At 38.4% G+C, this 24,420-nt stretch overlaps 1 protein-coding gene and 1 pseudogene across 7 annotated transcripts in view; one reads left to right on the top strand and one right to left on the bottom strand.

Moving 5' to 3' along the window:
• Positions 1-24,420, bottom strand: part of PCCA (propionyl-CoA carboxylase subunit alpha) — a 417,069-nt gene that overhangs the window by 321,048 nt on the left and 71,601 nt on the right. The gene's annotated exons all lie outside the window — the stretch shown is intronic.
• On the top strand, positions 15,182-15,280 carry LOC122496618 (annotated as a pseudogene).

Here is a 24,420-nt window from a genome sequence, read left to right as displayed (position 1 = left end):
CTTTTCCCAACCACAGCCAAAGACCCCTCAACTGCAGCCCTTTTGAATGATGTGATCTTGCCCCCTGAACAGAGATGACTAGAGCAAAAAGCAGCTAACCCAAACTACATCTATTATAGTCCCTTTCCTAGGAATGAGGACAGAAAGAAAAAAGGGGCTCTGCTCTTTTCAGGATGCCAGCCCTAAAATACATAAGCTCAGGGGCTATGAATTTGCATGTTCCAAAAGGGCCACGAGAGCAGAGAAGCAGCAGGTGAAAGTAAACAGGCAAGCAGAAAGATTTTGAAGAAGCAAAACCACAAAGAAGAGCTAACACCTTGCTAATCTGCTTCTAATACTTTTCTCAAGCCTACCTATCTTCCACCTCTTGGATCCCTTAACACACACACATATGATATGCAGATAGTTCTGGCAACAACATTAAAGCAACTCACAGCCCTGAGACAGGTTCCCCAATAAGTGAGGATTAATGCTTTAACCTCTGGGTTTCTATAATTTTCATTAAATATTAATAAATGAGTGTTTTATCAGTCCCCAAATCCAATGCAAAAATAGTCTTAAAATAATACACACTCCATCAACACTTTTAGACACAAATTTTTCTAAAAGCATATCACACAATTCTGGATCTCTCTGCCATTCTCTTGGATCTATACCATTGTGTAAGTCAACTGTGTCCTTAAGCTGGACATCCTCATAGTTGCAATATGGCCACGAGCAGCACCAAGCCCTCTCACTCACAAAAGATGTGGGAGGAGGCGCCTGGGTGGCGCAGTCGGTTAAGTGTCCGACTTCAGCCAGGTCACGATCTCGCGGTCCGTGAGTTCGAGCCCCGCGTCAGGCTCTGGGCTGATGGCTCGGAGCCTGGAGCCTGTTTCCGATTCTGTCTCCCTCTCTCTCTGCCCCTCCCCTGTTCATGCTCTGTCTCTCTCTGTCCCAAAAAAAATAAATAAACGTTGAAAAAAAAATAAAAAAAAAAAAGATGTGGGAGGAGAAAAGGGGAGGGGCAAAAAGCTTTAACACCAATGCTCTCCTAAGCACTAGATTCTCTCCTGGGAATCTCAGAAAAGCTTCTCATCATGTTTCGTTGACCCAGACTGGCTTAAACCTTCATTGATCTATCCCTATATCAATAATTGTCATAACTGGTTTAAATAACTCACCCACAGTAGAAGGGATGTTGTACCAGCAAATGGTCCACTACAACGTGAGTGTACACGTGTGCAGGTGCATACCTGCCATATACAAGCAGTCATTTAAGCATGCATGTGTGGTATAACCATCACCTGCTAGCCAGACAAAAAGTCAAAGAAGCATATCAGTAATTAACACTGGTGGGAATTTATCAAAGGAGACAGAACTTCAAGTGGCCACCTTGACCTAGACTGCCATGTATTCCCTTTATATCCACACCTACCTCTTAACTGCTCTTGGGATTGAAGACCAAAGGTTCCTATGGGCTCTCTTACTGGAGCGTCAAGACCAAATAATCTGGTCTTGGGGAAATAAACCATTACGGGAAGAGGAATGATTCTTGTTATTAGATAAACATTTGAAGGTAAGGGTGGGACTTACTGACAAGTATAAATTAGAAGACAGCTTTGTTTTCACAGAGAGCTGTGTCCTGAGAACAGGACGGAATTAAGGAGGGCATCTGCAGGTGGGCAGGTATGAGACTTTACCTACTTCTAAAGGAGTGTGTACCTTAAATCTTTCTACTCATATCATCATATTCTTCAATCTGATGTGCATTCTTCTTGTAGTAATAAACAAGTACATCACATTATGTCACCACATGCTTTAATTCCCCTAGTGGCTTCCCAGTGCCATGTAGATGAAAATCCCAGCTTATTACAAAGGTCCAACTGATCTGCCCTGAGCCTACCTTTCCAAACTGTACCATGTGCCTCCTCATGCACTATTCTCCGACCACACCAGCTTCTTTCTCTCCATCAGCAGGCTCATCTCATGCCTGCCTCAATACATTGACACCTGCTAGTCCCTCTGCCCAGAGAGGGCTTACTGTGGAGCTTCCCTCGCTGCCCACTCCTTCTCATCTTTCAGCTATTTCAGTTCAAATGTCACAACCTTCTCTGCACCCCACCACACACATATCCACATCCACACTCACCCCTATCCCACCTCACCCCACACACACCCTAAGCTATGACCCTTCTATAGATGACTGCCTTTGGGTCAGATACTAATCCCTGATCCAATCAATTATCAATAGAGTGACAGGATCACATGATAAAGAAAGCTTGGTAATTTAAGCAACAGGAACCACATGCTACAGGCAAAGAGAATCAAGAATTAAAAAAAAAAAAAAAAGTATTAGTGAGACCAAACTGAACTGAAAACACAGAAATGATTAACCAGCCAAACCTACCATGATCTCAGTTTCCTAAAAGATCATGAGAGCATTTAGGGCCAAAAAAGTAAATTACTGACCCAATTCAAATACCAGCTTCAGGTTTTAGCCTTCTTTTCAGTAAAATACAGTTATCAACGTTTCTCTTATTCCTTAGAAACACAGCAAGCATAGAAGAAGGAACATGAAAGTCCCTTTGAGTATCTCTAAGAGAATGCACATGAGCTATTATTCAACAGCAGTTTTTATCAACTTATCAATTATACTTCATAAATCAGTTATTTACAAAAGAATTATTACTTCAAAGTACACATATTTAACTTTATTCTGTAAAGATCAAGGTAAAAAAACATATAAACAAAAATTAACAAACTGAAAAAAAAATGCTGTTTTATCTTGTGTCTAAGTTGTTTCTTAAAATAAACAGGCATTAAAACAGGATTCAAAGAAGCAAAAATCTTGTAGAAAACAGTAATTCTGTATCTGGAAAAAAATGTAAAAACATTTTCCCAGTAGATGTTGCCAGAGCCTCCTGTCCTGCTAGGTTTGGGGCATCTTAGGAGATTCTGTGCCAGCAATCAAAACCAGGGCCGAAGCACAACTCTAGCAGTCCACTTGCAAAGTTCTGAAAAACCCATTTGGTGGTTGTCAGTAGGTGGTAAATTAAAGCCTTATGCATTGAGAGGCAAATAACTTGAAAAATGTACAGAGGCAATGAATCCTGAAGTTACCAGGCATCAAAATGTTTTGCAGAGTTAAGCTAGAAAATCTATGTTTCCTATTTTTCAACTATTTTCTAAAACCATGTGAGAACTGCTGAACTTGGCTCGTGGGTTTAAGATGTTACTTATCAACTATATGTAAAACTATTAAGTAAATTTATGTAAGCATCTTGTCTACTTTTTAGGTTGAAATAAAATCTACCCAAGATCTAAGTAACTGAACAGGACAAATGTTACGAATCAAATTAAATAACCTGATGGTTTCCTGATAGGAAAATATGGTACTACATAAAACATTTATCAGATATTCAGAAGTAGACAACAAAATAGAAGACCTGAATTCAACTGAAGTCTGGTAATATTAAGAAACTAATCTAAGAAATGTTACTTCAAGTCCTAATCACTTTTAAGACCGAATTCTACCTCTAACATATAAATCTATTCAAATGGGAAGAGAATCTCTCCATTTAACAATACGTAGCAGGGGAGAAATCTCCTTCACAGTGAAATTTTTAAAGACACACTTTATTTAAGGAGACCACTTAGTACTATGCTCAACAAGAAAATTAAAATGTAATCAGCATGATGGGAATATTTTCTTTGGTCTTTTTTAGCTCTGAGAATGTCTGAAGTCTTGACCTATTTTTACATGCTCACCTTGAAGGAATGGATTTATCTTTACGTTATATACCTTAATATCATTTGGAAATGGTAAAAACAGAAATAACTAATTTTCTTTTTCAACAGGGGAGCAAGGCAAGGTTTCAAACAGATACACCCTTCTCAACACATCACGGGTGTGAACAAAAGAACACCATCTTAAGCTCGCTTTTAGATTTTTTCAATTGTTTTCTACTAAAAAAAACAATTGAACTAAGGTGTTTACTAAATAAATAATAGACTTGAGAAACCAAAGAATTCTACATTTCCTTATCTGATCCTAAATCTACTAACAAAGTATCTCTAAAACTATTTATGCACTCATTACAGAAGAGGCAGTTTGCCAAAAATTGAAAAGAGCTTACAAAATTAACAAATGAATACTATTCTGACACTAGAAAGCTGGCAATGGTTGTACAAGCTTTCACCTTCTAAAACCATAATCAGAACTGGGCCGATTAATCAACATTTTAACACTTCCCATCTGTACAAGTGCTCAAGGTAGTGCTTACTGTCACTTGACAAGTTGCTTAGCATTGCAAAATTTGATAATTCATGTCTTACTGAATTTTTACTGACTTGGAAGAAAATAAAACACCAATTAAAAGCAGATGTCACCTTTAATTCTAACTGGCTGACAAACTTCTAATTTTTTTACCCAATTCAGAGACAGAATGCATGTAGATGACAGTTTAGACAGTTAAATATTCAAAGTCACTGATATCCCCCACAAATTTGCAAGTGATTTTCCAGAACTTAATCCCATGGGGCTTTATCTGGCAAGCATCCAGAAAGAATAGTTTCAAGTAGTCATCTAGAAGGTAAATTTATTGTTACATTTTTGCAAAGGCTGCACATGCTGATCAGAACATTACTAATATTCTCAAGATTCTTATCTTTACCTTCTTACCTATTAAAAAAAATTCCAAAATATATTGCCCCTCTACTAAAGTTCTAGCTAAAAAAAAAAGCTAAAAGACTTAATAAACTGTATTTAACCTACCTTCATGCTTAAATGTTCCAAAAGCTAAATCACATCCAACTGAAATTTACCATAAAATAATAATAATAATCTGACTTGAGTTCTCATGTTTTTCAATGTCCTTTAATACTATAATCAGTCACAAATTCATTCACTTTTGGTTCTAACCATGAAGTATGAACAAAACTTCTTAAATTCAATGTTTTGGAAAGCAGCACAAAAATAAACAGATGCCAGAAATTAAACACACACACACGACAGGAAATATTAATACCTACATTCTTGCAACGCAAATTTCGAAACACACGAAAGTACACTTAAAATGTAAAAAGAATTAGGACATTTTTAATCTTCTAAAGATAGCTAGGCTGGTGTTTCCTAATGCTATTCCATCTATGCACAAAGTAACTTGGAATAAAACTCTGAGTTCTAAAAATGCTTATTATAATCTATGAAATTTTTCTACAAAAAGAAAACTTCTGGATTTTCCCCAACACCCAGTTTCAAAGACAACATTAACGTGAGTCCTGTCCCTATGTCCAGAAACACTGACCACAGTTTCCACAGATTACCTTTTAATGATCTATGCAAGCTATCAAAAGCCAGAACAAGCTGGTACCAATCAGGCAAAGAGGGAAAAATGAATCCCAGAAGGAATCACCACAGAGATCCCAATCACAATAATGGGGTCCCTAGGAGCAGCAAAGCCGATCAAGCCCTTTGCTTCTGTGGACTCATTGCCTAACAATCAAACTTGGCTTAATAGTTAGAAGGAGTAAAGGAGCCAGGTTGATCCTTTTTTGTTCACTTCCTAGGTCTAACAGAGTATTTTCACTTTAACAGAAAGCCTGCCTTGAAAGAAGAATCTGGGGAAGATGAAATGGAAAGGTGGTCACAAAAAGGGGATTTAAGGGGATGGCCTACCTGGGACCACTTTTGTAGGCCTCATCTTTGCATTTTCATCCTGCTTCATGCATTGCTAATCAGAGATCCACTGGAAGCTTCAGAACCAACTGAAAGGCCTGGCAGGGTATTTGGCTTTCAATTCTTCTACTCTGTTTATTCCCAATATATATTCATCAGGCTTAGGAACAACTCTTGAACAAGGGCAGCCGCTCGGCAAGGAAATGTAAATTACTGACATGTGCTGAAACGTGGACTTACCACCACTAATGAGCACATTAAAGGAAAATGCTCACTGGATGACTGCAGCCCTTTTACTTAACCCTGTGTGCACAGAAAGCCACAATTCAACATCAATTAAAAGGGCTAGCTGCAAAACAGTAACAGAGCAGCCCCTGTCACCACTTGTAATACCTCAGAGACTGAAAAGCTAAGACAAACACGAAATTTCTACACTTCCTCGACAAAAAAATATTGTGCAAAACATGGATTGTCAACGTGGTCAGCTTCAGTTAAGATTTGTGAGACCCGTTTAAAAGCCATCAGGACTTCAAACAATTTCCTAGGAGTGAAAATAAGATCTCTGGTTGTCTAAAAAGAAAAGAAAGGAAATAAAACACAATGTACTAAACTACTGGTTTCTTCACTGGTCAGTCAACAAATTTGGACTTTGGCAATCTAAAGCTCACCAGGGCCTCGGGAAGACTGAAAAGTTGAGAAGCTTGTCAAGAAAACAATTATCATATAAACTAATGATTTAGATCTCAAGATAAACAAAATATTTGCTTTACATGAGCAGGGCCTCATTTGCTGGGCCACAAAATATTTGCCATAATATAATCTGCAATTTATAGTAGAAAAACCTAAAATGAATGTGAACAGATATCTACTTTCTAACTTTTGAGATAAATTATGATTTTCATGGACTCCTGGCTGGCTCAGTTGGTAAAGTATGCAGCTCTTGATTTTGGGGTCATGAGTTCAAGCCCCATGCTGGGTGTACAGCTTTAAAAAAATAAGCTATGGTTTTCATAATTTAAAAATAGCATTTTTAATTTCAAAATAAATGTGACAATAGAATGAAGGTACCATTAATATATTAACTTGCTATTTTGACTTCCTGTGTAACATTTGTTAAAGAATACTATTATATAAGTAAGCACTTGTACTATTAACATGTTTGAATATAATTTTATCATTCTCGGGGCGCCTGGGTGGCTCAGTCAGTTAAGCATCCTACTTCAGCTCAGGTCATGTTCTCACAGTCCGTGAGTTCGAGCCTTGCATCAGGCTCTGTGCTGACAGCTCAGAGCCTGGAGCCTGCTTTGGATTCTGTGTCTCCCTCTCTCTCTGCCCCTCCCCTGCTCATGCTCTGTCTCTGTCTCAAAAATAAATAAAAACATTTAAAAAAAATTTTTTTATCATTCTCTGATGACCTTAAAAATGTGCCAGATTTTTTTTTTAATGTTTTATTTCTTTGTGAGAGAGAGAGACAGACAGCACGAGTGAGGGAGGGGCAGAAAGAGGGAGACACAGAATCTGAAGCAGGCTCCAGGCTCTGAGCTGTCAACACAGAGCCCCACACAGGGCTCAAACTCATGGACCACAAGATCATGACCTGAGCTGAAGTCGGATGCCTAACCAACTGAACCACGCAGGTGCTCCAAGCCTGCCAGATTCTTAAAGCTTCACACCACCAAAAAATTAATCACAATAACTAAATACCACAAAACAACACATTAAAAATCTCGTTACTTGCTCTTTATGAATTCTGAGTAAAAAATTGAGGTTTTCCATATATTGTGCGCAGTTAAACCCCAGTTTTTTAGAACCCTCAGGGCTTGAAAGAATAGACCTCAGTCAAAAGAACTGATCACTGACTAGAAGGTGATTGGCAAGGTCTTCTCTTACTCAGGAGTACGCCTGCTTATGCATTGGGAGTCCGGCAGCTTTGTCTTTTATCTTAAAGAAAATGTACGGTGATCCAGGTAATTTGCTCCAAGTATAAAAAACATCTGTCTACTTCCTAAAAGAGATGTATTTCTGCATTATTGGTCACTTTTTTTTTTCCACGTTTTTATTTATTTTTGGGACAGAGAGAGACAGAGCATGAACGGGGGAGGGGCAGAGAGAGAGGGACACACAGAATCGGAAACAGGCTCCAGGCTCCGAGCCATCAGCCCAGAGCCTGACGCGGGGCTCGAACTCACGGACCGCGAGATCGTGACCTGGCTGAAGTTGGACGCTTAACCGACTGCGCCACCCAGGCGCCCCAGGTCACTTTTGTGAGAAATAAAAGTGTTTTTTCAGAGAAAACTGTTTTATCTTCCAGCTCTTCTAACTCAGTATCTTTTAAGATCTGTAGTCAATCATCCTCATTGCTGTTTTTCACCTCTACCAAATCCGGTGAAGGCTACTGCTGCCCCTTCGCCCCACTCACCAAAACCATACTGGCCAAGGCACCTGGAAAGCGAGCCCTCACCATGCGTGTTGTTGGCGCTGCTGTGACTGCCCCACACTTGCAAGGATAGCTACCACCCTATAGACTCCCCTCCAGACCACCATCACCGCTTTCCTCTCTTCTCTTTCTTCTCTATGCTCTTCTCCTTGTTTCATCTGCTTCTCTGTCCCACTTCTAGCTTTTAGTGGGGAAACCTCAACTTCTACAGGCAACTCTTGTTTTTTTTTGTCTTTTTTTTTTGGTGTTATTTTTTTTTTTTATCATATGAAATTTATTGTCAAATTGATTTCCATACAACACCCAGTGTTCATCCCAAAAGATGCCCTCTTCAATACCCATCACCTACTCTCCCCTCCCTCCCACCCCCCATCAACCCTCAGTTTGTTCTCAGTTTTTAAGAGTCTCTTATGCTTTGTCTCTCTCCCACTCTTTATGGAGCCCCTTTAGGTCTGGAAATGTCCTACCAGCTAAAGATAACAAGAGGCTTACAACAAACTATAAAATTATAGTCTTACAGAAAAAGAAAAAAATAATGATGGGGGAGGAAAAAAAGTTGAAAACATTTTAAGGCTTTATTTTGTTTTGCTCTATAACATGTAGAATCTCTCCGTCACGTCAGAGGGAGCATGGCCCAGTAGGAGTCAGAGCACGACAGGAGCTGTAGATAGGCCTGCGTTCTGATCGCCCTGGCTGTGTGGCCTTGAGCAACCAACTTGTTGACACTCTCCTTCTTTTTACTTCTTCCATCTATAAACAGTACTGAAAACCTAGTATCCACCTGTAGGGCTGTTGCGAAAAGCAAATGGAGTTACTAAATGTCGAGTGTAATCGTGTCCGGCACATAATTATCACTCAGAACAAGTTAACAATCTGCTAAAGATAGAAATCTCATCCATTCATTATCATGGTCCAATAAACCTTATTACTCATACTCTTCATCTAGATTCCTTATTTCCTTCTCGTCTTTCTATCACTACTCACTTTTAAAAGTGCTTTTGTGGGGCGCCTGAGTGGTGCAGTTGGTTAAGTGTCCAACTCTTGATTTCAGCTCAGATCATGATCTCACAGTTTGTGAGTTCAAGTCCTGAGTCAGGCTCTGCACTGACAATGCAGAGACTGCTTGGGATTCTCTGTCTCCCTCTCTCTGCCCTTCTACCTTGCTCTCTGTCAGAAACAAATAAACATTTTTTAAAAACTTTTTTTACTTTTGGGGTGCCTGAGTGGCTCATTCCGTTGAGCACCTCGGTCTCAGCTCAGGTCATGATCTCATAGTTCATCCTCTCTCTCTGCCCCTCCCCCACGTGCGCGCGCGCGCGCGCTCTCTCTCTCTCTCTCTCTCTCTCTCTCTCTCTCAAAATAAATAAACTTAACAAAAAACTGCTTTTGCTTATAAATGGTGTGATGAAGGATGTTAATGGCAGGAATGACAATAAAAACCACAGCCTTTATATATTTCACTAATAAACATAGGCTCAAATTTAACTCCAAAGCATAAAGATTGCAAAACAAATTTACCATAAACAAATATGTATGGAAAACAAAGCCATATTATACTAACAGTCACAGACATCCAATATTAAGATTCTGTCATGTAAAAGAAAGTAATAGGAAATAGATCCTAATAAATGTTTGTTAATTACTTTTAAAAATAAAAATGTACTTCAAATGAGCGTAGCGTGAATAGCAAGGAGATTAGGCCACTTCCCAAAGTTTGTCTCATGTTTGGAAGTATATATAAACAATTCCACTAAAATTGGCAAAGAAGTATTTATGATTAGTAAGTAAAGTCGTACATAACAGGAATTCAAAGATGAGTAAGTAAAGGTCCTTGATTTCACACATAATTAATTGTAAGGCCAGAAAAGGATGCCAGAGTGCAGAGGGAAGGAGTAGTCAGAGAAGTCTTGCTCTCTCTGACTAGAATGTTCTTTTCCCATGACATCTCAGCTTAATGGTCACCCTCTCTGAGAGCTTCTTTGGTCCCACCTTCTCTAAAGAGGCCATCCAGTTAACTTATGGCACAGCATTTCTCAATTTGGGGACCTCAGAATCTCTTTCATTTTAAAACTCTATTGACCTCAAAGAGCTTCTGCTTATTCATGTTAAATCAATATTTACAGTGCTAAAATTAACAAATTTTTTAAATATTTATTTGTGTGACTCTTAATCTCAAGGGTTGTGAGTTCAAGCCCCACACTGGTTGTAAAGATTACTTAAAAATAAAATCAAAAAATAAACAATAAAATATTTATGAATTTTAAGAGAATTAACCCTTTTTTTTAACGTTTATTCATTTTTTTAAATTGTTTTTAATGTTGATTTATTTTTGATAGAGAGGACACAGGTGAGTGGGTAGGAGAAGGGAGAGAGGAGACACAGAATCTGAAGCAGACTCCAGGCTCTGAGCTGTCAGCACAGAGCCTGACGCGGGGCTCAAACCCACAGACCATGAGACCATGACCTGAGCCGAAGTCAGACGCTTAACTGATCGAGTCACCCAGGCGCTCCAAGAATGAACCCATTTAGAATTAACAATTAGGATGAACATTTTCGTAACAAATAAGTTAGTAAATGTTTTACATTTGCACAGACTTCTAACATCAAGCTTAATACAGCTGGAATATCCTATCTGTTCTGGACTTAATCTGTTACAACATACATCGTGTGGCCACACGAAAACTCTACTGCAGAGTCGTGAGGAAATGAGTGGGGAAAAACTATTACTCAAACATTTTTTACTTGGCAGAGTCTCTGAAAAGGTCCCAAGGATCCCCAGGTGCCCCCAGAACATGCTGGCAGCCAATACTCTGCCACTCACCCACTTTTTCTTCCTCTTTACAGCATTCAAATGATCTGACTTTGTGAATTCACTTCTAACCACCTACCTCTCTGTACTTGAATATAACCTCATGAACACTCAGATTTTTATCCTGTTCATCTTGACTATATCTGTTATCTAAAAGACTATCTGGCACCTTCCCACTATTGCCACAAGATAGGAGATAAATCCCTTATGAAAATAAAACTATGGTTTTCCATTTGCATCATCCTTCTGAAAGTAATCCACATATATGCTTACCCTTTGCTTACCCTGTGGGTTCCTTGTGACTAAAACCCCCCTATACCAAAAACAAAACAAAAACCTACACCAAGAGTGGAAGGTGCTCATCCTATTATACTAGGTCATTTTCCCAAACTGTATCAAGTGTTAATGGATATCTTGTGAGGGCAGGTAAGTAATGATCTAATAAAATAATAAGACAAACTAAAGACTTGAATTCTCAAATTCTTATTCTAGTACAAAAACACAATCAAAACATGATTATTTCTTTTGGCAATTAATGTGTCCTTGAGACAATCATGTCTACTTTAATCTAAACACACATCATAACAACATAGCACGGTAAAAACTCTTTGAGAAATGCAGTCCTATATAAAAGATCATCTTAGCAGAAGTTGCTTATGAGACATAAAAAATACTTCAGGGGTACCTGAATGGCTCAATCGGTTAAGCGTCCAACTCCTGCTTTCGGCTCAGGTCATGATCTCAGGGTTCGTAGAATTGAGCTCTGCATCAGGCTCTGCAGACAAACTGACAACATGGAGCCTGCTTGGGATTGTCTCTCTCCCTCTCTGCCCCGTTCCCACTCCCGTTCTCTCTCTCTCAAAATTAACATTAAACAACAACAACAAAAAAAGGTTTATTTATTTTTGAGAGAGACACACACAGCGTGAAAGCAGGGAAGGGGCAGAGAGAAAGAGAGAGAGAGAGAGGAAAACACAGAATCTAAAGCAGTCTCCAGGCTCTGAGCTGTCAGCACAGAGCCCAGTGCGGGGCTTGAACTCCAGAACCATGAGATCATGACCTGAGCCAAAGTCGGACGCTTAACTGACTGAGCTATCCAGGTGCCCCCTGAGCCTCGTTTTTTTAACTAAAAAGAGATACTTAAATGTGATATCTGGAATAAAGATAGGCACCTCCTTACTACCCTAGATTAAGCTCTTTTAACAAATTTTATTTATTTATTTATTTATTTATTTATTTATTTATTTATTTATTTATTTTGTGACCAACCTGACATAGAAGGGAGCTTCCTTTTACATCTTCCCTCTGGTCTAATGAACAGTTTACACACGAGAAGGGCACTTCTTTACCATTTATGGTGCCATGCTATAATCAAAAGGTCAAGATGGGCTGGAAAAAGCTAAGTTTTTAGAGAGCATACTTTGACTTTAACATCAACAACAGACACCAAACTAAAGGGTAAGGACAAAACATTCTCTTTCCCCTTGTGATGAAACTATCAAGTGCAAGTGCAAGTATTAAAGAGTAAAGGCATACATTTTAATGACAGGATAACATTTCAAAGACAAGGCTAAAATCCTCTCACAGGATGTACAGGAGAGCTTTAATTTCTCCCAAGTTTAGTAAATTCTCCAAGACAATCAACTAACACTGAACCTATTATTTACTCTATGATAATCCAGCCTACCACAACAACATGGGATATAAAAACATACTTCTTTGGGGGCCAGCACCTGGGTGGCTCAGTCAAGTTGGTTGAATGTCTGACTTCAGATGAGGTCATGATCTCCCAGTTGTTGTGTTCAAGCCCCACATCAGCCTCTCTGCTATCACCACAGAGCCCACCTCATATCCTCTGTACCCCATTTTCTCCGCCTCTCCCCTGCTGGCGTGTGCACACATGCTCTCTCACTCTTTCTCAAAAATAAACATTAAAAAAAAACATACTTCCTTGGAGCCTAATGTACTTCCTTTTATTGATTTTAATGAAAAGTTTCAAACATAATGAAGATTAGACAGAACAGTATCATAAAACCCCAGTTATTGATTACCCAGACTCAACATTTTAAAACTCATTTTAAATTTGTATTTCAGCAATGGTGTAACCAAGTTAGCCTTCTCAATATTATGTATGCCCTTATACCATTAATAATATCAGACACTGAACTAATGGATGCTACCCTAGTGAAATGGCATTTTATGTATATTAATATACAACCAATTCTGTTTATACATTCAATACATTTTATAGAAATTATAGCATTCTAATCAACAATGGCATTCGTAAGGCTATCATTACTAATCAAAACATTTCCTTTTAAGTAAAATATAATGGTTAACAAATGTAACACATTTTTTCAAATAGTTTCTTTTTAAATTTTTTTTAATGTTTATTTATTTTTGAGAGAGACAGAGCATGAATAGGGGAGGGGCAGAGAGAGAGAAAGAGGGAGAGAGAGAGAGAGATTGAGAATCTGAAGCAGGCTCCAGGCTCCAAGCTGTCAGCCCAGAGCCGGACACAGGACTCAAACCCAGGAGCTGTGAGATCATGACCTGAGCTCAGACACTTAACCAACTGAGCCACCCAGGCACCCCTCAAACAGATTCTTATTTCTCTTAACACCTATATTCAACAACCAATGAGCATGTGAAGAACTGAATAAAAAGCTAAGAAAATACACACATGTGCCCACACAGGGATGTAAACAAATATGCCATATGTTGGGAAGTGTGCACACACAAGAACTGAATACTCCTAGTAAATTAGCCTATCACACACTGTGCTTCATTCAATATGGTGTCTCAGGAACTTTGTAACAGTATCTTTAGATAAGGTCCAGTCCAAAAACAAAACCCCAGCAATCATCTCATTATTTCTGCCTCTTTGCCCATGTTGGAAAGCATGCACTTAAAAGTTTAATTTTAGAATGTATTTGAGGCAATAAGAATCATTAACTATACATAACAGTGATAATTAATGTTACCTCATTTAATCTGACAAAATCTTCAATCTACTACTTTCACTAGAACAACAAAAAAGTGTTTCCTACTGAGTTCCTTCTAAATTTAGGGATTATATACAAATAAATAGATGAAACTCAATTTTAAGAAATCACAAAGTTACTATAAATTAAAAGTAGCATCACAACCTAAAAATACAGGGAGGTTTCTCAAAGCCCTTTCTATATTTCCAGAATTCCAAATTTTAATTCGGCAACTTTTCTCACCTATCAAATAGTGAGCAAGCACCTACTGAAAGTTTCGGTAATACAACAGAATTAAAAGCATGATTTGAACTTTCTACTCATTTACAAGTTGAGTGACAATCAACAGATGACAGATAAAAATGTGTACAGCCAGGGCGCCTGGGTGGCTCAGTCAGTTAAGCACCTGACTCTTGATTTCAGCTCAGGTCATGGGATTGAGCCCCACGTCAGGCTCTGCACTAACATCTCAGAGTCTGATTGGGATTCTCACTCTCCTTCTCTCTTGACCCCACTCCCACACATGCTGATGCATTCTCTCTCAAAATAAACAAATAAACATTTAAAAAATGTGGTATAGCCATACCATGGACTTATCAGACTTAGAAAGCAATGCAATTTTGACACACACTACAACATGGATGAACCTCAAGGACATTATGCTCAGTGAAATAAGCCACACATAAAAGGTCAAAAGTTATATGAGTCCACTCATAAGAGTTACCTAGTATAGGCAAATTCATAAAGACAGAAAGTAAAACAGACCTTATCCTGGGTAGGGGTGGGAGTAGTAGAGAGTTACTGTTTTCGTTGTTGTTTTGTTTTTGTTTTTTGAGAGAGAGAGAGAGAGAGAGAGAGAACGAGCAGGGGAGGGGCAGAGAAAAAGAGGAACTGAAGATCCGAAGCAGGCTCTGTGCTGACAACAGAGAGCCCAGTGTGGGTTCAAACTCACAAGCCGTGAGATCAATACCCAAGTTGAAGTCGAACGCTCAACTGATGAGAGTTACTGTTTGATGAGTACAGGGTTTCAGTTTTGGATGATGAAAAATAAAACGGTAGTGAGAGTTGCACACTGTAAATGTACTTAATGCCACTGAATTGTACACTTAAAAATGGTGAAGTGGGGAGGCGCCTGGGTGGCTCAGTCAGTTAAGCATCCAACTCTTGATTTCAGCTCAGATCATTGTCTCACCATTTGTGGGTTTGAACCCCACATCGAGGTCTGTGCTGACAGTGCAGACCCTGCTTGAAATTCTCTCAAAAAAAAAAAAATTTACAAAAAATAGAGAAAAGGGGCCCCACGTGTACTAAAATTAGAAAGATAGAGAGGATTATTAGCATGGCCCCTAAGCAAAAATGACATGCAAATTCATGAAGAATTCCATATATTTTTTAAATAGTGAAAAGGGTAATCCTATGTTATATAATTATGTATAATTAAATATGTATGTAATTAAAAATTTTCTAAAAAACTAAGAATTTCTCCTAAAAATGGACCAAAGTGAAAATAAGTCTTAATTTCAACTTATACTTGTGTCATTAATGAAGGAAATGTCCTAACTTACCTCAAACATGTTTACAGCAAAAATAGACATTTTCCTATGGAATTTGTAATCTATGCAGATGAAATACTCATGACAACTATGAACACAGAGAATGTTGATGGAAAAATGGGGGGGAGGGGGGGACTGTACAATTGCAAATTCTTTTTTGAGAAAGAGAGAGAGAGAGAGAGAGCGTGCATGAGCAGGACAGAGACAGAGAATCCCAAGCAGGCTCCATGCTCACCGTGGAGCCCAACACGGGGCTCCATCCCACAAACCATGAGATCATGACCTGAGCCAAAATCAAGAGTTGAATGCTCAACCAACTAAGCCACCCAGGTGCCTATACAACTGTAACATGTCTACATTTTACATGAAATAGTGTAATATTACCTCTAAGTAGACCATATAAAGTTAAGGATGTATATTGTAATCTCTAGAAAAACCACTAAAAAATGTAAAAGGTCTAATAGGTAACTTTAAATGGAATTCCAAAATTTAATATAATCCAGAGAAACAAGAAAACAGAAGGAAAAAAAAAAGTGAGACAACCAGAAAGCAAACAAAATGGTAGCCATAAATGCAGTCACACTAGTAATTTATTAAATGTTAGTAAATTTTACTGGAATTGCATATTGAAGATGGTTACACACTTCCATGACAATACTAAAAAGCACTGAATTGTTTATGACAAAAGGGTGAATGTTAGGACATGGGAATTATACCTCAGTAAAGCTGTTAGTAAAGAAAATAAGGCAAAGCGCCTGGGTGGCTCAGTCAGTTAAGCATCTGACTCTTGATTTTTGGCTCAGGTCACAATCTCACAGTTCGTGAGATCGAGCCACATGTTGAGCCCCGTGTCTGGCTCTGTCTGGCTCTCTCTCCACTCCCCCCCAACCCCTATCACCCACTCATGCCAGAAAGAAAGAGAGAAAAAGAGAGAAAGAGAGAAAGAGAGAAGGGGGGGGAGAGAGAGAGAGAGAGAGAGAGAGACAAAGGAAGGAAGGAAGGAAGGAAGGAAGGAAGGAAGGAAGGAAGGAAGGAAGAAAGAAAGAAAGAAAGAAAGAAAGAAAGAAAGAAAGAAAGAAAGAAAGAAAGAAAGAAAGAAAGAAAGAATTAGGCAAACCAAAAAACCTTAATTGTCTAAACACAACTTGAAAAAGATATGGATTATTAGAATGATTTAAAAAGCATGACCCACCTACACACTGCTACAAGAGACATGTTTTCAACATAAAGAGTCAGATGTGGAAATATATATTGTGTGAACTGTGAGCATAAGACACTTGAGTCTTCAAACATTAAGCACCCTATCTGAGATCACATAGCTACCATGTGGCAGAAGAAGAATTTTAACTAATTCCAGACTGTGCTAATAACTGAAGGGGACAGTAAGGAATTAGGGGAGAAGGAAAGTTCATAGGATAAAATTCAAGCTATTTTAACCAAGCCAAGAGCAGGAAATCCCAACTTCATCAAATCCTAGATTCATTTTTTTTTTAATGTTTATTTTTGAGACAGAGTGCAAGTGGGGAAGGGGCAGAGAGAGAGAGAGAGAGAGAGAGAGAGAGAGAGAGAAAGAATCCAAACTGGGGTCAGCACACAGCCTGACAAGGGGCTTGAGCCCACTAACTGTGAGATCATGACCTGTGCCAAAGTTGGACACTTAAACGACTGAGCCACCCAGGTGCCCCTCAAATCCTACATTCTTAACCTTCCTATTGAAGGCATCCCCAAACCCCACAAACCTATATGAATTTGCCTTGTCTACACCCTTAAAAAATCTCCCTAAAAATAAAGGAGGATTTATCCAGGTCAGAGCATTTCTATTCAAATCTTCAAATTCTTCAACAAATACTCTAGAAGCTGAACTCTAATCCAACACACAGGAAAACAAACTTCTCAAACATTTCTGAAGACATTCTGTTATGATAAGAGTTTTATGAAGTTATTTCATAAATTCTGAACATAACATTTAAGAGTCACAATTACAAATATACTATAAAATTGTCAGAAGGGGAGCGCCCGGATGGCTCAGTCGGTTGAGCATCCGACTTTGGCTCCGGTCATGATCTCGCGGTCTGTGAGTTCGAGCCCCGCGTCAGGCTCTGTGCTGACAGTTTAGAGCCTGAAGCCTGCTTCGGATTCTGTGTCTCCCCCTCTCTCTGCCCCTCCCCCGCTCAAGCTCTGTCTGTCAAAAATAATATTAAAAAAGATTGTTTTTTAAATTGTCAGAAGAGTTGCCAAACTTTCCCCTCCAAATCCATGGAGACCAGATTGATTCAACTTAAGAATATCAAGGAGTGGGGGGCTACTGGATGGCTCAGTCGGTTGAGTGTCCAACTTCGGCTTGGGTCACGATCTCACAATTTTTCAGTTCAAGCCCCACATCAGGCTCACTGCTGTCATTCTGGAGCCCACTTCAGATCATCTGTCCCCTTCTCCCTCTGCCCCTCCCCCACTTGCGCGCTCTCTCTCTCTCTCAAATAAATAAAAAGCATTTATATATATACATAAAATCACAGAGTGGTAAAAGGTATCAATGACTATTTTACATTTCCACCAGCTCTTTCAAAAAGTGAGCAAATCCAAGTGAAGACAGTTACTTTCACTAGGATCCAAGATCACAAGATCAGAAAAACAAAAGAAATAGCTGTTTTCAGACCTTAAAAATGGCACACCAAGTGGAGGGGAGGAAGAATGGAGAAGAAAGAGCCTCCATCAACAGCAAAAATAGGCACCAGCCAAAGCTATCTTTTATAAAACAAAAAAACAAAAGAAACAAACAAAACACTAACAACCCAGTCTAGTTTCAATCCATCTTCAAAGCAGTTTGGAACATTTACTGAGTATAGAATTTGTAACTTTTGTTACAAACTATACTCTCATTGATTAGCTATGTGACACTGGGCAAGGCATTTACTTCTGAGATTATTCTCTTCTTAACACCAAGGGATGATGATAATACAACACAGCTTGTCGGGAAGAGTAAATAAGAATGGTGCTAGAGTATCTGTAGGTTGTATTCCATACCTATTTTTAAAAGCCTGGGGGAAGGCAAGAAATATTCTGTGTCACTTCTTTTCTCATAAACAAAATCTACTTTGGCAAATAAGACAAATAAATCTATAGCAAAATTCTAACACACACACTCACTCCAGAAGAATATAAATATAGTTGCAGTGGTAGCTTCCAAACTGGGGGCTAGGGTCAGAGGTTCACAGATAGAGAAAACCTTCTTTTCCAGAATATGCATGTGACTTAAATTTAAGATTTTACATTCTCAAAAATGTTTCATTTTAACATAATAAAAATCAAAGATCTATGTCCAATATGGAATTTCTACTAATGTTAAGAAAATGTATACAGTTAAAACTAGGTATCTACAAAATACACTGCAGTAACATTATTCAACTTTCTTAAGCCATGATATAAATAAATTTCAACAGTCATGCACAAAACATACTTCTGTGAGTTACCCAGATCACAGCCTACATATAGATAAAATCAGAGTTATATACAATTCTGGACTTGCAAGGTTTAAGCCTCTCCTTTATCCTCCTATCTAAAAAAAAGTTTTTACAACTATGAGTGAATAGAGTATCATATGAATCACTTTAAATTTACTCTACTATTTTAAGAACAAAAATAGTGCTAAATGAAACTATTGGCTAACTTGCTAACTTCAGAATTTTAGTATCCGTTACAAAACACACTTCTTAACTCTAATAATGCACTATGGATTACAATCTCCCAAATGAGACAAGGGACCCAGCAAGATGCGGTCTTCCAAGTTTCTGCCTACACAACAGTCATTTTCCTACAGTCTGACCATGCGCTACCTGTATTACTGTTAAATGGAGAGAAAGGTTTCTTCTACGAGCTTTGGGGTAAGTTGACCACAGTTATTTGGTCTTCACTATTTGGGTTCTCTGTGAATGCTCTATTTCCAACTTAGCCAACGAGGGCACAGTGGTTTTTATTTCAAGTGCTCTGTACCTGAAAGTCAACCAACGTAGGCCAAGTCCTGACTCTGTTACTACTAGCATAGTGTTAACTATTAGAGGTCACTGTACCTGAGTCATTGTTTTCCTTTCATTATACAGAGTTCATAATATCCAGCTTCGGTGGTTGCATGAATGAAAGAAATCATGGGTCATAATAATTTGTAAACTACATTATTACGCACAGATATACAGCAGTGTAATTCTATCAAACTATTAACCTCAACAGGAAAAAAAAATCTAAACTCACAAAATAGACATGAAAACTATCAGACTAATTTCCCAAAAGCACTAAGTTCAACTATATCCTTGTCGCTAAATGCTCTTCAACAGCTCTCTCCTCTACTAAAGTAATTATTAACAATTATAAAGATTAAGATGATTTGCCTGGCAATGCCAGACTCTGTGCTAAGTTCTTTATATAAGTTGTTTCCCATCTTTACAACAACCTTGCAGGTAGGGGTCATTCTCTTCATTTTACAGATGAAACAATGTTAACTTATTTCCAAGTTTTGCTGTTACAAACAACCTTACAATGAACATTTCTTAAGGTTTGTCTTTGTAGGTGAAGTTCCTTGTCAAGTCAAAGAATATATACACTAAATTGTAATAAATACTAGTAAATTTCTAGCAAAAAAAAAAAAGCCTAAAATACTTTATATTCCCAAGAACAATTTTCCTGTCCACTTGCCTACACTGGATATTACAGCCAGTTTTTAAATTTTTGGTAAATCCAATGGAGAGAAAAATGACATCTCATCACTGTTTTTGAACAGTTATATTCCTTATCCTGTTAAAAGGTATCCAACAGAAGGAGATAAAAGAATATGATCATCAAATCTGAAGTGCTTGCTACAGTTTTCTATAAGCTTCCATGCTGAGCACTGTGGATAAAACTCACCGTCGATATGCATGTACACACATATCTTTTAAATACGTGGGCAAGACCCAAACGTGAAACACGAACTATTAAATCTAACGTACAAATTTCTCATAAAGCTAATCCCTATAATTTGTAATGCTGTGCTTTAGTAAAATAAATTACTAAATAAATATATATATGTATATATTTACTATACTTATATATATACTTACTATATCTATACACATACATATGTTAGCAAACTAACTAGGAACACTATGAAATCTCTTTTAATATTTATTTAATGTTTACTTATTTTTGAGACAGACAGAGACACAGAGTGTGAGCAGGGGAGGGGCAGAGAGAGAGAGGGAGACACAGAATCAGAATCAGGGTCCAGGCTTTGAGCTGTCAGCACAAAGCTCGATGCAGGGCTCAATCCCACAAACCGAGAGATCATGACCTGAGCCAAAGTTGGACACTTAACCAACTGAGCCACCCATAAGCCGCTAAAATCTCTTTAAACCAATACCTCCTTTTTTCAAGAGCAGGTAGTTCTACTTTTTTTTTTTTTTAATTTAATGTTTATTTTAGAGAGAAAGAGCATGAGCAGCGGAGGGACAGAGAAAGAGGGAGACAGAAACCGAAGCAGGCTCCAGGCTCTTAGCTGTCAGCACAGAGCCCGACGTGGGGTTCAAACCCATGAACTGTGAGATCATGACTTGAGCCAAAGTCAGACGCTTAACTGACTGAGCCACCCAGGCGCCCCTCAAAGCTCTTTCATAAATTAAAGAATTTATTGGGGCGCCTGGGTGGCGCAGTCGGTTAAGCGTCCGACTTCAGCCAGGTCACGATCTCGCGGTCCGTGAGTTCGAGCCCCGCGTCGGGCTCTGGGCTGATGGCTCAGAGCCTGGAGCCTGTTTCCGATTCTGTGTGTCCCTCTCTCTCTGCCCCTCCCCCGTTCATGCTCTGTCTCTCTCTGTCCCAAAAATAAACGTTGAAAAAAAAAAAATTAAAAAAAAAAAATTTATTTTCTTAATTCTCCTCAGAGCCTCCTATCACTGTGTTTTTACCACTCAGAATACAAGGAGCCCAGAAGGGAAATACAGAATGAAACACAGTTTGGAAATAAAATCTGTTGGCTCGGCACATTAAGATTACTGAAAATTACTGAAATTTCTTCATGAGGGTGATTTGTAGCTTTGTTTTTTTCCATGATTTAAGCAAAAACAAAGTATGATTTGGTTTAAATCAGGTACAGTAGGGATTCTGGGTAATCTGATCCCACTGCATGTAAATTAAGCATAAAGAGTAATGGTCACGGGTACCCACAAACATACTCCCACACAGAGGCCCAAATGAAGGCTGTTATTACAAAAGAAAAAAGAAAAAAAGAATTAGTCTTGGGAAAAAAAAACCATAATGTTCAGTATACTTTTATACTTGGTTTACTGTCTATTTTCTAATGTTTCTAAAAACAACAATGTATCACATAAAGCACAACTCGTTTTTCCATAAGCAAAATAAATATGCTGGTCTTTGAACAGCAATTTTAAAAAACAGAATCAAGGGTGCCTGGGGAGCTCAGTCAGTTGAGCATCTGACTGTTGATTTCCACTCAGGTCGTGATCTCACGGTTTGTGAGATCTAGCCTGACACTGGGCTCTGCACTAACAGTGTGGAGCCTCCATGGGATTTTCTCTTTCTCTCTCAAAATAAATATTTTTTTTAAAAGACAGTAAAAAAACAGAACTAGAAAAAAATGGGGGGGAAACCTCCATATTTGATTAAATCTCAAACATAAGATATGGTATTATAATAAAAGGAACTCCACAGTATCCAACTTCAAAAAAAAAGAAAATTCCAGGGGTGCCTGGGTGGTTCAGTTGGTTGAGCATCTGACTCTTGATTTCCACTCAGGTCGTGATCTCACAGTTTGTGAGATCTAGACTCACACTGGGTTCTGCACTGACAGTGTGGAGCCTCCGTGGGATTTTCTCTTTCTCTCTCAAACATTTTTTTAAAAAGACAGTAAAAAAAAACAGAACTAGGAAAAAAAGGGGGAGGGGACCTCCATATTTGATTAAATCTCAAACATAAGATATGGTATTATAATAAAAGGAACTCCACAGTATCCAACTTAAAAAAAAAAAAAAATTCCAGGGGTGCCTGGGTGGTTCAGTTGGTTGAGCATCTGACTTCAGCTTAGGTCATGATCTCACAGTTCATGAGTTCAAGCCCCACATTGGGCTCGCTGCTGTCAGCACAGAGCCTGCTTTGAATCCTCTGTCCCCTTCTCCCTCTGCCCTCCCTCCACTCATGCTCTCTCAAAAATGAATAAACATTAAAAAAATTTTTTCAGCTTCTCCTTGCCAAAGTCACCACCACCAACATGGTAATCTATCACCACTACAACGTAAAGCATATCTCTAAGAATATATTCAGTTTGAGAGAGTAACTATTGAATCCAATGGCTGGTCACCAATCACACAATGTTTATATGGCCTAACATAATCAGTAGGCAATTTCACTTCAATGCTGTATTATTTTTTATGGAACTTACCAACTATACCTAGATATCCCAAAAGGAGCATTTTAAATGGCACACTCCAATGGGAAAAGATTTTAATGCTAGGAAAGCTCTATCCCAAAAAGAATCTTGCCACGATACACACAAAAAAAGACAAGGGTTAGTTATCACTAGCTGCATATTTTCGTTGTGAACCGAAACACAGCAACATTGCCTTCTAACTATAAAGCAGTCCCTTTTGTGATAGACGAAAAGTTTTCTTGCAGGTTATTGTTTTATTATTTTTAATCTAGTAATTATTTAATCTTTCCATAACATTCATTGAGCCTACTATGCAGAAATCATTAAAATATAAAACAAAAGGGAAACAAAGACCAATGAGACCAAGTCTCTCATCTCAAGAGGAGATTAAAATACAGTAAAGGAAAAATTTTAATATGGAAAGTGGTATATCAAATAAGAAATCTCAAAAAAAAAAATGCTCTAGCAAATAGAAGAAAGAGATTACTTCTCACCTGAAGGGCATGGAAACTATGCTGATAGTAGTAACATGTGAACCATGCCTTTCGGGACAGGCAGAAGTTGGAAATGTGGGAGAGGACCGGTGTGCCCACAGGGTAAAGAGTGCTGAAAAGGATGGAACAGGAAAGAACTAGCCATGTTTGAGAATGGCACTGTTGTCTTGGCTGAGGCATAGCACTGACAATGGGAAATGGAGGAGAAATTAGAAAGAAAATTAGTCAGAAAGGAAGGTGCTCATTCACCTATTCTATACTCTTCTCTCTAATGCAAAGCCCCTGATGGAAATATCCTTCATTTAAGGAGAATGTGAACTTCCTCATAGTATTTTTCCCCTGAACTGAAGTCACTTGTGGACTTGACTTATTTTCCACAACATGACTGTGAGCCCCTCATGAGCAGGACACACATCTGATGCCTTTTTATATCCTTCTCAAATATAAACATAGCAAACAACCATTTTTTTAACAATTGAATGCATGGATGAACACACAACAGGCTGTGTCATTTAACTTCTCTGAGACCCAGATACTCTATACCAAGGGTTGGCAAATTTCTACTACAAAGGGCCATACAGTAAATATTTTAGGCATTGCAGGTTATTTGGTCTCTGCTATAGCTTCACAACTCTGCTGTTATAAAGCCAAAGCAGCCACAGACATCACGTACATGAATGAGCATGGATGTGTGCCAATAAAATTTAATTTACAAAAACAGGCGGCAGGCTGCATTTGGCCAATGGACCATGGTTTAGAGACTCCTCATCTACACAAACTTAAGTCTAATACATTATATTGTACAAGCACATTCACATGTATTATATTCAAATCACTTTTGACATAACGATACAACTCAGTCAAAATTTCAGGCAAGAGGCTAGCAAAAAAGAATAGAAATGGGAAAGTGTGCACATGCTGCACAAATGGTAAATGTGGTAAATGTGGGCCTTTGGTTGCTTCCACCTCATCTGCCCTCTCCAGGCACCTGTTACCATTAGCTATCTGTGTCACCTTACATCACAACTCCATCAGGCCTCACTTTAATCTTTAGGCCCTAGTTTTTAACCTATCAA

This window comes from Prionailurus bengalensis, chromosome A1 (genome assembly GCF_016509475.1).
Source record: "Prionailurus bengalensis isolate Pbe53 chromosome A1, Fcat_Pben_1.1_paternal_pri, whole genome shotgun sequence".
Taxonomy (NCBI): Eukaryota; Metazoa; Chordata; class Mammalia; order Carnivora; family Felidae; genus Prionailurus; species Prionailurus bengalensis.
The sequence above is the reverse complement of the archived record's forward strand: the minus strand, read 5'-3'. Positions and strand labels throughout refer to the sequence as shown.